This window comes from Macrotis lagotis, chromosome 1 (genome assembly GCF_037893015.1).
Source record: "Macrotis lagotis isolate mMagLag1 chromosome 1, bilby.v1.9.chrom.fasta, whole genome shotgun sequence".
Classification (NCBI taxonomy): Eukaryota; Metazoa; Chordata; class Mammalia; order Peramelemorphia; family Peramelidae; genus Macrotis; species Macrotis lagotis.
Genome location: NC_133658.1, coordinates 646,139,147 through 646,153,236, shown reverse-complemented (window position 1 = coordinate 646,153,236; position 14,090 = coordinate 646,139,147). Strand labels below are relative to the sequence as shown.

Here is a 14,090-nt window from a genome sequence, read left to right as displayed (position 1 = left end):
ATCCTCCATATCTCTACCTTCTACATTCTCTGGATTCCTTCAGATCCCAACTGAAATATCTCCTTCTATAGGAAGTCTTTCCTAATTCCTCTTAATTTTAGTTCTTTTCCTGTTAATTATTTAATTATATCATTATATAATATATATGCTATTTGTACATAGTGATTTGCATGTGGTCATCCCCAGTAGACTATGAGCTCCTTGAGAGAAGGATGCCTTTCTTTGCATCCTCAGGGCTTAAAGGCACAATGTCCAGGAAATAGTAGGTGCTTAATAAATGTCTATTAACTGGATGAAAATCAACACAGGGAAAAAGTATACAACTTGGCCTAAGTCTGTCTTAAATCAAAATCACCAGATCCCATGAGGATGTGGAGACCTACCCCACCTAAACATTTGGCATGTACTATTCATATTTTGGGACAGAACTAGAGGCCATATAATGCTCTAATTTCTAGAATTGAGCATCTAAGATAAAGATTTCAGATCATGCTTAAACTATCATAAAAAAGAATTTTCATTTAAGGTTTTTATCCCAATCACCACTATAAATTAGATAATACAAGTACTATTGATCCCATTTTGCAGATAGAGATTTAATCTCTTAGAATACTGGGCCTGAAATGAAGAAGACTCATCTTCATGAGTTCAAATCTGGCTTCAGACATTTCCTAATATGTGACGCAAGTTGCTTACCTCAGTTTTCCTCATCTAGAGGAAAATGAGCTAGAGAAAGAAATGGCAAACCATGCCAGTATCTTTGCTAAGAAGATCCCAAATAAAGAGCGGAAAACACTGACAACTGAAACAACTGAACAACAAGCTTAGAAAGATTAAGAGACTTCATTATTTAGATAAATAGTAAATATTGAGATCAGAATTTGAACCCAGGTCTCTTAAATTCAAGAATAATACTTTTAGATTATTTTAGTGGGAATCACTTTCTTTGCCCGTCAATCCTTGGAAATATTGGAGATGAGCTGGGGACACTATGAGCAGTACATTGATAATTGAAAGATTAGCAACTTTGGAAGGTGAAACTGGCAGCCTTAGGAATCAGGACCTAATACTGTGAGTATATATCCAAAATAATGAAAGAATACAAGGAAATAATGGAAGAACTCAAGGAAGTACATTGGTGTCTACTTGGGATTAGCCCTGTGCTCAATATACAAGTAGTATAAATTTTAGAAAACAGACAAAACATAGAACTTTAAAAGCAAAATTGTCAGAGATTAAACAAAGGTCAAAACTCCTAGAAAAGATTGGAGCCAGACTTTGATAGACTTTTTTCTTCTTCTTTTTTTATTTTTTTTTATTCTCATTTTGTACAAATGTTTTTTTACATTAATAAAATATACTTGTTTACAAGTAAACAAAATACCCCTCCCCCCATGAATATAAATAGACTTGCTTGGGTGAAAAAGTAAAGGGGAGAGAAAAAAAATTAAAATTAAAAAAATAATAGTAATAATTGTAGGTATGGCCAGGTGGTGCAATGGACGAAGCACCAGCCCTGGAGCCACGAGCACCCGAGTCCATATCCAGCCTCGTAAAACCAATAATCACCCAGCCATGTGACATGCAAGCCACCCGATCCCCACTGCCCTGCAAAAACCAAAAAGAAGAAAAAAAAAAGACCCAAAATAAAATCAAATAGTAGTAATAGTAGGGGTGGCTGGGTGGCAGACAGAGCATTGGCCCTTGAGCCAGGAGCACCTGGGTCCGAATCTGGCCCCAGACACCCAAAGATCACCCTGCCCCAGGCAGGCCACCCAGCCCCACTTGCCCTGCACCCTCCCCCAAATAATAATAACAAAAAATGTGCTTCAGTCTTTGTTCCAACACCATCAACTCTGTCATGGGTGGATCACATTCTTTATGATAAGTCCATCACTAAAGTTACTTCCATATTTTTCCAATGTTGCCATTGCTGATCGCAACTCCCTCCTTTCTTATTTCTCCACTACCATGTACTCTATTTTCTCTCTCCTTTCACTCTGACTCTGCTGTATGGTCGCTGAGTGGCACAGCAGACAGATCCCTGGTCCTGGGGCCAAGAAGCCCTGAGCCCCCATACCACCCCTTAGGCCCAGAATCCACCTGGCCCTATGGTCCTGGGCAGGCCATCCAATCCCAGCCCCTTGCAAGAAGTAAAAAAGAAAATGTGTTATATCTGACCACTGTCCCCACATGGTCCATCCTCTCCTCCTTTATTCACATCCCCACCCCTTCCCCCTGCTCCCCCCTCCTTCTTACTCCAGATGTCTATACCCCATTGAGTATATTTGCTGTTTCCTCTCCTAGCCATCTCTGATGAGAGCAAAGGTTCCCTCATTCCCCCTTGCCTCCCCCCTTCCATATCATTGCAATAGCTCATTGTAATAAAAAAAAAAATCTTATTATGTGAAATATCTTGGACTATTCCCCCTCTCCTTTTTCTTTCTCCCATTCTATTTCCCTTTTTTCCCTGTTGACTCCATTTTTACACCATATTTTATCTTTGAATTCAGCTTTCTCCTGTGCTTCAACTATAAAAGCTCCCTCTACCTGCTCTATTAACTGAGATGGTTCATATGAATATTATCAGTATCGTTTTTCTATACATGCAGTTCATCCTCATTAAGTCCCTCATATATCCCCCCCTCTTCTCCAATCTCCATGCTTCACTGAGTCCTGTATCTGAAAATCAAACCTCTGTTCAGCTCTGGCCATTCCAAAAGGAACCTTTGAAATTCCCCTAGTTCATTGAAAGTCCATCTTTTTTCCCTGGAAGAGGACATTCAGCCTTGCTGGGTAGTTCATTTTTGCCTGCATTCTAAGCTCTTTTGCCTTCCGGTATATTGTATTCCAAGCCCTATGAACTCCCAATGTAGTTGCTGCTAAGTCCTGTGTGATCCTCACTGCAGCTCCATGATATTTGAACTGTGTCCTTCTGGCTGCTTGTAATATTTTCTCTTTGACTTGGGAGTTCTGGAACTTGGCTATAATATTCCTGGGGGTTGGTTTTTTGGGATCTCTTGGGGGATTGGTGGATTCTCTCCATTTCTATTTTGCCTTCTGCTGCTAGAATATCAGGGCAATTTTCCTGTAGTAATTCTTTGAAAATGATGTCAAGGCTCTTTTTCTGATCATGACTTTCAGGTATTCCAATAATTTTCAGATTATCTTTCCTAAGTCTGTTTTCCATATCAGTTGTTTTTTCAATGAGATATTTCACATTTTCTTCTAATTTTTCATTTTTTTGGTTTTGAAGTATTGATTCCTGATTTCTGGTAATCTCCCTGAATTCTATTCTTTGTCTGAAGGATTTGTTCTCCTCAGAGAGTTTTCTTATCTCTTTTTCCATCTGGCCAATTTTGCTTTTTAAAGCATTCTCCTCAATAACTTTTTGAACTGTTTTATCCATTTGACCTAAGCTGTTTTTTAGCATGCTATTTTCTTCAGCATTTTTTTGGATTTCCTTGACTAAGCAGCTGACTTCATTTTCATGCTTTTCCTGCATCTCTCTCCTTTCTTTTCCCAGTTTTTCTTCCAACTCCCTCATTTGATTTTCAGTCTTTTTTGAGCTCTATCATAGCCTGAGCCCAATTTTTGTTTTTCTTGGAGTCTTTAGATGCAGGAGCTTGTGCTTCCTCATCTTCAGACTGAGTATTTTGATCCTTCTTGGGCTCATTTGCAAAATATTTCTCAATGGTCTTCCTCTTGTTTCTTTGCTTGTTCATTTTCCCAGCCTAAGACTGTTTTTTGGGGTGCTTCCTGAGCTTTTGGGACACTCCTACAAGGGTCTCAGTGTGTGAGGTTCTGTCCTCCCTCCTGGTCTGTGAATGAGCATAAGCGCCCCCCTCTGCCATGGGGCCGAGGTGGGGGGGCCCTGTTGTTCTATGGGGGAGCCTAGATTGGGATCAGGATCTGAATGTTGTCAGAGCCCCAGAATCCTGTTCCAGGGGCAGAGGACAGAGTTCGGCAGTCTCTCTCTCTTCACTCCCCTCCCTCAGCTCAATGGGCTCATGCCCTGGGGACTCCTGCTTACCGGCTCCGCTTGCTTCTGTTTCTGGGTCTAGGCTGCCGAAAGACCAAGCTGCTTGCTGTGTGCCCTGGGGGCTGGGCTCCACGTGCTCGCTCTGGCAGAGGTACCCCCCCCCGTTCCCCCACTTTGTGCCCGGTGCTCCCCGGAGTGCAGCTTAGGAGACTCCCCCGCTGCTATGAGCCGTGGCTCCCAGCACCCTGGGGCTGCCTCCGGGAGGCTGAAGTTCTTTTGCTCTGGCAGGCCATCCCTCTGGCGGGCCACCCCTCCGACCCTGGGGAGCAGAGCCTTTCTGCTCTTTTCCAGGTTGTCTTGAGTAGGAGAACTGCCTCACTGGGTCCCTTTGTGGGTTCTGTCTCTCCAAAGTTTAGTTAGAGTCCTTAGTTTATGAGTTTTTATCAGAGAGCTCCTAAGACTCAATCCCTTCATGTCTCCATGTTGGCTCCGCCCCCCGACTTTTTTCTTTTAATTTTTTAAACATTCTTTTATTTTGAATTCCAAAAACCTCTCCTTCCTTCCAGTCCCTCCCCTACTCATTGAAAAAGCAAACTATTTGATAACTAATATACATGTGAAGTCATATAAAACATTTCCATATTAGAAATTTTACAAAAATAGCAAGAAAAATAAAAATTTCAAAATATACTTCCATCTGCATTTAGAACACATTAGTTCTTTATCTGGAACTGGATAGCATTTTTCATCAAGAACTTTTGGAATTGCCATGGATCATTGTTTTGATGACAGTAACTAAGTTATTCACAGTTAATCATCATGAGGGAGATGGGGATGTTTGGGTTCCACAAGAATGAGAAGAGAGAATTGTTAGTTTACGTTACAGAAACTGGGGTCTGCCTATATTGGTACCTATGGGCAAGTACTAAGTTAAGACAAAAGAATTTAGCCTCAATCTGATCAAAACTGAGAATAGATCAGGTCTGCCTCACCTAGTTCTGAGTTAACCTAGGGTTAACCTCAAGGAGGTAGCTTTCTTGCTCATTAGTATAATGAGTAGGGCAGGAAAACATATGGGGGTAAATTATATCAATTATATTGTGACCCCCCCACCCCATGACTGGCACCAAGGAGCAGGAACAAAGCCTTTCTTTTTTTTTAAGTTTTTTTTTTTTTGCAAGGCAAATGGGGTTAAGTGGCTTGCCCAAGGCCACACAGCTAGGTAATTATTAAGTGTCTGAGACCAGATTTGAACCCAGGTACTTCTGACTCCAAGGCCGATGCTTTATCCACTACGCCACCTAGCCACCCCTGGAAAAAAGCCTTTCAAAGTGCATGTAACACTGAATACTTCAGGAATTTGGGGCTCCTCTCTCCTTGAGAGAGGTGTGCCATTTATTAAGATGTCTTAATAAAAGCCATTTTAATCACTCTAGACTAAGTATTCACGAGCCATTAATAACAATTATCATTGCTGTTACTATGTACTATGTTCTCCTGACTTTACTCACTTGCATTAGTTCACATAAACTTTCCCAGGTTTTTGCAAAACCATCCCCCTTGTCATTTCTTATACCACAATAATATTCTATCACAATCCTATACCACAACATATTCAGTCATTCTCCAAATGATAAACATTACATCAATTTCCAATTCTTTGATGTGACAAAAAGAGCTATTATAAATATTTTATATAGATAGATCCTTTTTGTCTTTCTTGATACAGACTAGTAATGGTATTTCTAGGTCAGAGGGTATATACAGTTTTATAGCTTTTTGGGCATAGTTCCAAATTGTTCTACAGAAGCGTTGGACTAGTTGTGAAGTCAAAGAAAGTAACTTCTATATAAACAGGGTCATCAAATTAGAATCCATGGATCTTGATTCCTAGGAAAGTTCTAGAACAAGATATTAAAGAGATAGAGATGGATAAATATCTAGAAAGTGAAGAAAAAGTATAGCTTGAGCAAATGTATAGCTTGAGGTCATGTCAGGCTGTCATTTCCTTTTTTAGTTGGGATTACTGAGATGAGAAGAATACTATAGATATAGTGTACTCAATTTTAGCAATCAATTGATCAACATGAATTTATTAAATACTTACTGTATACCAGATGCTATGCTAAACACTAGAAATACAAACTGAAAGTGAAAGTACCCACTCTCAAGGAACTTAAATTCTTTTTTAATAGTATTTTTTCCCAATTATATATCAAGACAATTTTAGCATTCATTTTTGCATGATTTTGAGTTCCAAATTTTTCTCCTTCCTCTTCCCTTCTTCTTCCTACAATGGGAGACAAATTGATATAGGTTCTATATATGCAAATATGTAAAACATTTCCATATTAGTCACAATGTGAAAGAAGAAATAGATAAAAAAATGAGTAAAAAATATATTTAGGTCTTCATTCTAAGTTCATCAGTTCTTTATATAGACATGGATAACATTTTCAATCATAAGTCCTTTGTAATTGTCTTAGATCAATGTATTACTGAGAAGAGCTAAGTCATTCATAGCTGATTATCATTACAATGTTTCTAATATTGTATACAATATTTTTCTGATTCTACTCATTTCACTTTGTATCAGTTCAAACAAGTCTTTCCAGGTTTTTCTGACATCTGCCTGTTTATCATTTCTTATTGTAAAATTGCATTCTACTATAGACATATACCACAACTTGTTCAGCCATTCCCCAATTAAAGGGCATTCCCTCAATTTCTAATATTTTTTCACCATGAAAAGGTCTGTTATATAAATTTTTGCAAATCTAGATCTTTTTCCCTTTTTTATGATTTCCTTTGGATATACACCTAGTAACAGTGTTGAAGGAACTTACATTCTAATTAACAAGTTTGATAAAGTATCTTGTGTTATTCTTACAGAGATGATGAAGTGGACTAGACAATAATGCAATTAGTTAGATTCAGAACTGGTTAAACGTTTGGACTCAGAGTCCAATGTCCACCTAACAGGGATTTGTGCTTGACCCCATCCTGTTTAAAATTTTTACCAGTGATGTGAATAAAGGCCTAGATGATATATTCTTCAACTTTATAGATGATGTAAAGCTACAAAGTATGGCTAATACACTGGATGACTGGGTCAGGATCCAAAAAGATCTTGATAAGCCACACCAGTGATCTCCAAAATTATGGTATATATACTCAGTTTATTCATAAAATGGATTCCAATGGATTGAAGTAGACCACTGGGCTATATCTTATAGGATTAAACTAAATGAAGATAATTCACATCACATCTTCCAATCACAGAATATTTCTCAAATATAACTCCAATATCCCCTTTTCCAGAGGCACTTATGAAGAGGCAATTGGATAGTAGATTATGTATGTGCTGGGGTTGGTGGGGGAAGCTTAGATTTTCTTAATTACATTTGAATCTTGATGCTGCTAGGGTTTTAATTATAACTAACCCCAAATGCATGGCCAGGTCCTTCTGCAAAAAGGAAAAGGTTGGTGAAATCAATAGGACTTTACCAACTGCCATTACTGCTTCTGTGTTAACTCTGCTGGTAGTAGGTAGTGCCAGAGTTGAGGTCCTATATGTAGCCTTAAAGGGCACTGCTGCCACCATCTCTATCTTGAACCCACAAACACTATTCTCTTTTTGTTATATTCTCCTTATCTGGTCACTGGTCTCACTCAATAATTCTGAATTCATTTCAAAGCCCCAGTCTCACTTTCCTTACCAATATAGCCTGGTCCCAAAACCCAACCGCATTCCTTACCCAAATAACCATTTAAAAAACATTTAAAAATATTATTTTAAAATTCTAAATGTTTTAATATATTAATGATATCTTTAAATAAATAATATTAAATTTAAATAGTTTAAAAATAAATATCACAATAATATATATTGTGTGTGTTTTGAAATTCATGTAATATATTTCTAGTACAGAAGTATACATCTATAAATTTCTAGATAAATGTGCAAAAATGGATATGGGCTCAAAACTTTTTTAGTGTTAGGATGTATGATTAAAAAAACTTAGAAATAATTTGAATGACTCTAATAAAATGAAATTCAGCAAGATTTAGTTTTACATTTGGGTTCAAAAAAAATCAAATTCCTAAATATAAAATAGGAAAGGCATGATAAGACAGCAATTTGTCCAAAAAAGAGATGGGGGATTTAATGGACTGGAAATTCAGGATGAGTCAGCAGTGCCATATAGCATCCAAAACAAATGAATGAGATCTTAAACTGCATAACTTCTAGAAATAATTAGGTGATAGTAACTGTGTACTGGTCATAACAAGATTATTGTGATCAATTTGAGAACTATAAGGATAAATTAGAGAGCATGCTGAATGGTGAAAAGCACTGGGTCTATTAAATGAAGAACATTTGAAGGATCTGGGGATGTTTAGAGTTTAAAAAAAGAAGACATACATACATATATACATATATACATACACATATACACATATCCGTATATACAGACAGACATCTATATACATATACATACAATTCTCTTTAAATAGAGGCAAGTAATTGGTTGTTATTGATTGTCTTTCATTCAGAAGAGGACCAAAGACATCATGAGAGTCATGTCTTGACTTGATCATAAACTGGATTTAAGCAAGGCAAAACTGTATAAAGTCATTAGTTGCATTGTCTCCTACAGGATCATCTAAGTCCAATGGCAAGACAAAAGTAAAGATGACTGTCTATGGCTTAAGATGCAGAGGATGATCTTGGCCTTTCCAAATTAAGGCTCTGGTAGTTGATGCAGTGCATAGGGTACAGCATTTAGAACCAAGAACACCTGGGTTCAAATCTAACCTCAGATACTTAGGATCTATGTGACCCTGGGCAAGGCATTTAACCTCTCTACACTTCAGTTTCTCTATCTGAAAAATGGGAGAAATAGTACCTACATCACAGAGCTGTTATGAGGATCAACTGAAATAAGATTTATAAAGTGTTCTGCAAACCTTCAAGTGCTCTGTAAAAGCTATTTTTTAAAAAGTATTTGAAGGCTTCTCATATAGAATCAGGACTAGATTTTCTTTTTTGTCCTCAGAAGGCAGTCTCAAGAACGATAGATACAACTTGTAAAGAAGTACATTTAAGCTTCATGTCAGTAAAAACTTCCAAACAATTAAAGCTGTCCAAAAGTAGAATAGGTAGCCTGAAGAGGTGCTAAGCACTGAGTATACAAAGGTAGAGAATTTCCTCTCCTTGTTTATTAGATTAAGTGAACACTAAAGTTATCTCCAAATCAAATTCTGTGAGGTAATAGGGAGCCATAGAAGCTTTTTAAAGCTGTACTACAGGAATATTATATTGCTGATAGATTAGAGGAGAATGACTAAAAAGACAGACCAATTAAATGTTTCATGTGAGAAATGAAGAGGATCTGAATTAGGGTGGTGTCCATGTAAATGGAAAGAAGGAGATTGATTCAAGACATGCAAGTATCAACAAGTCTTAGAAGCTGATTGAACATGAGAGAATGTGAGTGAAGTGAGAGAATGGAATGAGAGTGGGGATTATTTATGACCCTAGGTGACTGGAGAAAAGGACAGAAATTGGAAAGTTACCAGGAAAGGTAGGTTTGGGGATGATAATGAGCTCTGTTTTGGGCATCCTGAGTTTGAAATAGATGATGGACATTCAGTTGGAAATGTCAAATAGGCAACTGGTAATGTGGGAGACTGGAGTTCAGTTTATAAATCTGGATAGAGATGATTAAATCCACAGGAGTTAATGAGATTAGGGAGAGAAAAGTACAGAAAAAGAAGAGGAGCGAGAGAGAGAGCATAGGGCTACACCCCTTGGATTATTCTGCAAAGGTGACTTTGAAGGAGTAAACCAACATTTAGGAAGAGGACTAAAAGAGAGAAGAACCACAGAAATCCAGAAAGGAGAAAAGAATATTAAAATGTTGCAAAGAAGCCAAGAAGGATGAGGAATGAGAAGTCAATGCCTTTGACTATTAAAAGGTCATCAGTAACTTCAGAGAACAATTTCTGTTGAGTGATCAAGTCATATGTCAGATTACAAAGGAATGAGGAGTGAGATGAGAATGAGTGGCAACAAGGAGCACAGATAGTTTTCCGCCCCCCCCCCACATGTTTGGTTGTAAAAGAGAGAGGAGAAATACAGAATAATAATAACTGGAGGGAGTGATAATGGCAGAGTTTTTGGTTTTGTTTTGTTTTAAGAATAGGAAAAATCTGGGCATGTTTGTGGGCAACAGAGAATCAATAATGGGGAAGATTAGAGATGGATGATTGTCAGGGCAATCTGCCAGAGAAGACTAGACATTATGGATTGAGGTTAGAAGGACAGATGTTTGTCCCTGGCAAGAAATCTTCATCAGACTAAAGGAAAAGAGAACCAGGATAATGTCAAACAGGTTGAGTTATAGAGTAGATTATAAGAGGGAATTCAGGGGGAATGGTCTTGATTTTTCTCAGCAAAATATAAAGTAAGGTATTCTGCTGAGAGGATGAAAAGAGAGATTGGTTGTAGAAATATGAAGGGAAAATGATAATAATGGCTATCATGTATAGTGTACTTAAGGTTTGCAAAGAACTATACATAATTTATACATTGTATATGTATTATAATATAAACATAATATTCATGTATATATTCTCAGAATAGATTTCAAACAAATTCTGTGGGAATGTGTTAGAGAGTCAATTAGGAAAAAGTAAAAGGATTCCCTGCTACAAATGACAACCCAGTTGAGATTAGATAATACAAATCTGTATTGGACAAATAAATATAGCTAGTTAGCATGTCTAAGGCAGCTAAGTAGCACACTGAATAGAGTGTGGGCCTGAAGATCTTATTCTTCTTGAGTTCAAATCTGGTCTCAGACATTTATTAGCTATGTGATCCTGGGCAAGTCACTTAATCTTATTTGCCTCAGTTTCCTTATTTGTAAAGTGAGCAGGAAAAGAAAATGACAAACCACTCCCTATATCTTTGCCAAGAAAACTTCAAATTAGGTCATGTAAAGTTGGACAGGACTAAAGACACTGAACAACAACAAAGTCACCATGTCTATTTGATATAACAACATCATTCAGTAGTCTATTAGTAGGAATGGAAGTAGTTAAGGTATTAAAGACATGAGAACAAGGACTTCAAGATTAGAGAATAGTATACAGTTGAAAGGGTTAATTATGGGGTCAAAAATTGCTGGAGGATTGGAGAATGAATAGACTAAGTTAATCAAGAAAGGTTTTCTTAGAGAAGGGGACTTTTTTGAATAATAATTTAAATAACTAGCTTTCTAGAAAAAAAGAAGAAAGATTTTGTTATGCAGATGCTTAAATAAAAGCTCAGAAATAGTGAAGAAAAGACTTTTTTAGTATTTATCCTCCATGCCTGGAATATGCTCCCCCCATCTCTATCTCCTGGCTTCCCCAGGGTCTTTCAACCACTAGCTAAACTCTCATCTTCCATGGGAACCCTTTTCCAACTTCTCTTAAGTCTTGTACCTTCCATCAGCAGATTATCTACACTTTATTCTATACATAGCTTGTTTATACATAGCTGTTTGCATGTTGCTGTCCTTATTAGATTGTGAGCTTCTTTATATCTCCAATGCTTACCACTGGGCCTGTTATATAAATACTGACTGACTGACCGACAAGGAAACAGATTTGTTGGAATGAAAAGTACACATTAGATAGGAGCAGAAGCTAAGATCAGACAATGCAGAGAAGAGTCATTTGGTGGAAGCTAAGAAGGCAATGATCATTATATGGCCAAGAAATTGATCAAGGGAGATAGCATATCAGAATGACAAGTATAATGAAGTTATCAGGTCCATTCCTGGTTCCGCCAACTATGTGCTGATGGACAATTTATTTAAGCTCTTCAAGCGTCAGTATCTTTACCAGAAAGAAGAGATAATGACATTTTTATTGCCAACCTCAAAGTATGGTTCTTAGAAAAGTACTATGTTAATGAAAGCTGTTGAAAAGGTTATGGAGAGCCCCAGGGGAATGAGAAGGTGTTCAAGGCCCTATAGTTCCTATCCATTTTAGCATTATATCACAATATGATTTATCCGAGCTATGCCTTGCCAAGGTCTCTGGAGATTTTGCTTCTTTGTCTCATTAATTCTTGAGGACAATCTCCAATATTTCTACACTGACACTTTTTTTTCCTGGCATTTTCAGTGGCACATATTTATAATGCAGACAATGTTTTACAAAGCATTGGAGATCTTTACCCTCCCTTTCTGCTATCTATAAATCCATCATCCTGGAAATTTAGCATGGTGTCATCAACTGAATTAGTGCCTGTTAAAACAATATTCCCATCAGACTTAACATGCAAATGCTATAAATGAGGCCTTTCTGAAAAAATACATTTCTTCAGTGCCTTTAAGCTAATCACACCAAATCATTTCCATCAAATACATTATTAAACTGGCAATCAGGGTTTGGATTGCACCAATAGATCCATTTCAAAGGTAAATATGTGCTCAGAGAACTATGTTATGATCAAGGAACTACAAGGAAGAACTCTACTCAACTAATCACAGAAGGATAAGCTAAAAATTGCAGTTCACTGTGTTGTTCAGATGAGGACTTCTATCCTAGGTTGGTGATAAACTCAACATTTGAACTTCCTTTACCTTCCAATGTTATATAGATTTTAAAAACCCCAACAAAATACAAATTAAAACAATTCTTAGTTCTATTAGGTTGTCATTTTGTGTGAATGACTGGAAAGAAGACTTTATAATCTGTCAGGCATTGAGTAAAGCCACAGGCTGGCCCTTGCTTTCCTTCAAGTCTGCAGGAATGAACAAGTCAACTCTCCACCCCCATCTACCCACTCAAGCACTCCAGTGGCTCCCTATCACTTCCAGAATAAAATATGAAATCTTCAATTTGGCATCCAAAGCCCTTCATAAGCTCCCCCTCCCCACCTTTCCAGTCTCATTATACCTTCCTCCCCCATAATCCCTACCCCTGCAAACAGTGTGGTCTGGTGGCACCTGTCTTCACATTATTTCCCCTCTCTATAAACTCTCCTCTTTTCTGTCTCCTGGCTTCCCTGGATTCCTTCAAGTCCCAGCTAAAATCCCACCTTCCACAAAAAGTTATTTCAACTCCCCTTAAATACTAATGCCTTCACTTTGATGATTTTTCTACAGTTTATCCTGTATACAACTTGTTTTTTTGGGGGGAGAGACATAGGCTTTTATTGGCACAGCTGGGCCAGAGGCCAACCTGTGCATGGTCGTCAGGGGCTAACGGGCAGTTTCTTTCAGCATTTCACAAACTTATGTGTGACCTCGTAGATTCCCACCGATTTCTGGGCTTTTTCATCGTAGTCCGTCCAGTCCTTTTCAAGCAAGTTGATGTCGCTGAAAGCCGTCCCAGTCTCTGTGCCCTCAGCAGCAAAACCAGCTTGGGGTTGGAAGTCAACTGGCTCCAGGCACCGGCATTCAAACTCCACAATTGTCTTGAACTTCTCACTGTCTTCAGCATCAGAGGGTTTGATGCTGTTACTCAGAATATCGATGGAATTGTCCCGGGAGCAGAGCTTACATTTCTGCACCATAGTGGCAGAGCCCTGGGCCTCTCTTCAGGGGAGCACTGTTCATCAGCCGCAGGTACTGCCACTTCTCCGCCACCTCACCGCAGTTGCCGCACTTCATCTTCAGGTACCGGGGAGTTCCTCTCCCACGGGCCGCAGGTGGGTCAAGTTCTCCAGCGTGGCCTTCAGCTGCAGCCCGATCTTCCCCATAGCGGCCGGAGCCGGGGCTATACAACTTGTTTATACAATTGTTGGTATGTTGTCTCTCCCATTAGATTGTGAGTTCCTTGTGGACAGGAATTTTTTTTAATCTTTCTTTTTATAGTGCTGCTTTCCACACTGCTCAGTTCCTAATAGGCACTAATAAATATCTACTGACTGTTGATTATTCAGGTAGAGGTATTTAAAATCCTGGAGAATCAGTGTGACAAGGCAACCTTGTTTCTCTGTACCTTCCTACAACATATTTGCAAAATTCCAGTCAGAGAAAATCTGTGATCTCTCAAGGCAGCCATTAAACTTCTAGATAGTTCTAATTATTAAGAAATTTTCTCT

The 14,090-nt window shown here is 38.2% G+C and overlaps 1 pseudogene; it reads right to left on the bottom strand.

Annotated features, from left to right (window-relative positions):
* Window positions 1-13,189: 13,189 nt before the first annotated feature.
* On the bottom strand, window positions 13,190-13,745 carry LOC141522266 (CXXC motif containing zinc binding protein pseudogene; annotated as a pseudogene).
* Between the last annotated feature and the right edge of the window lie 345 nt (window positions 13,746-14,090).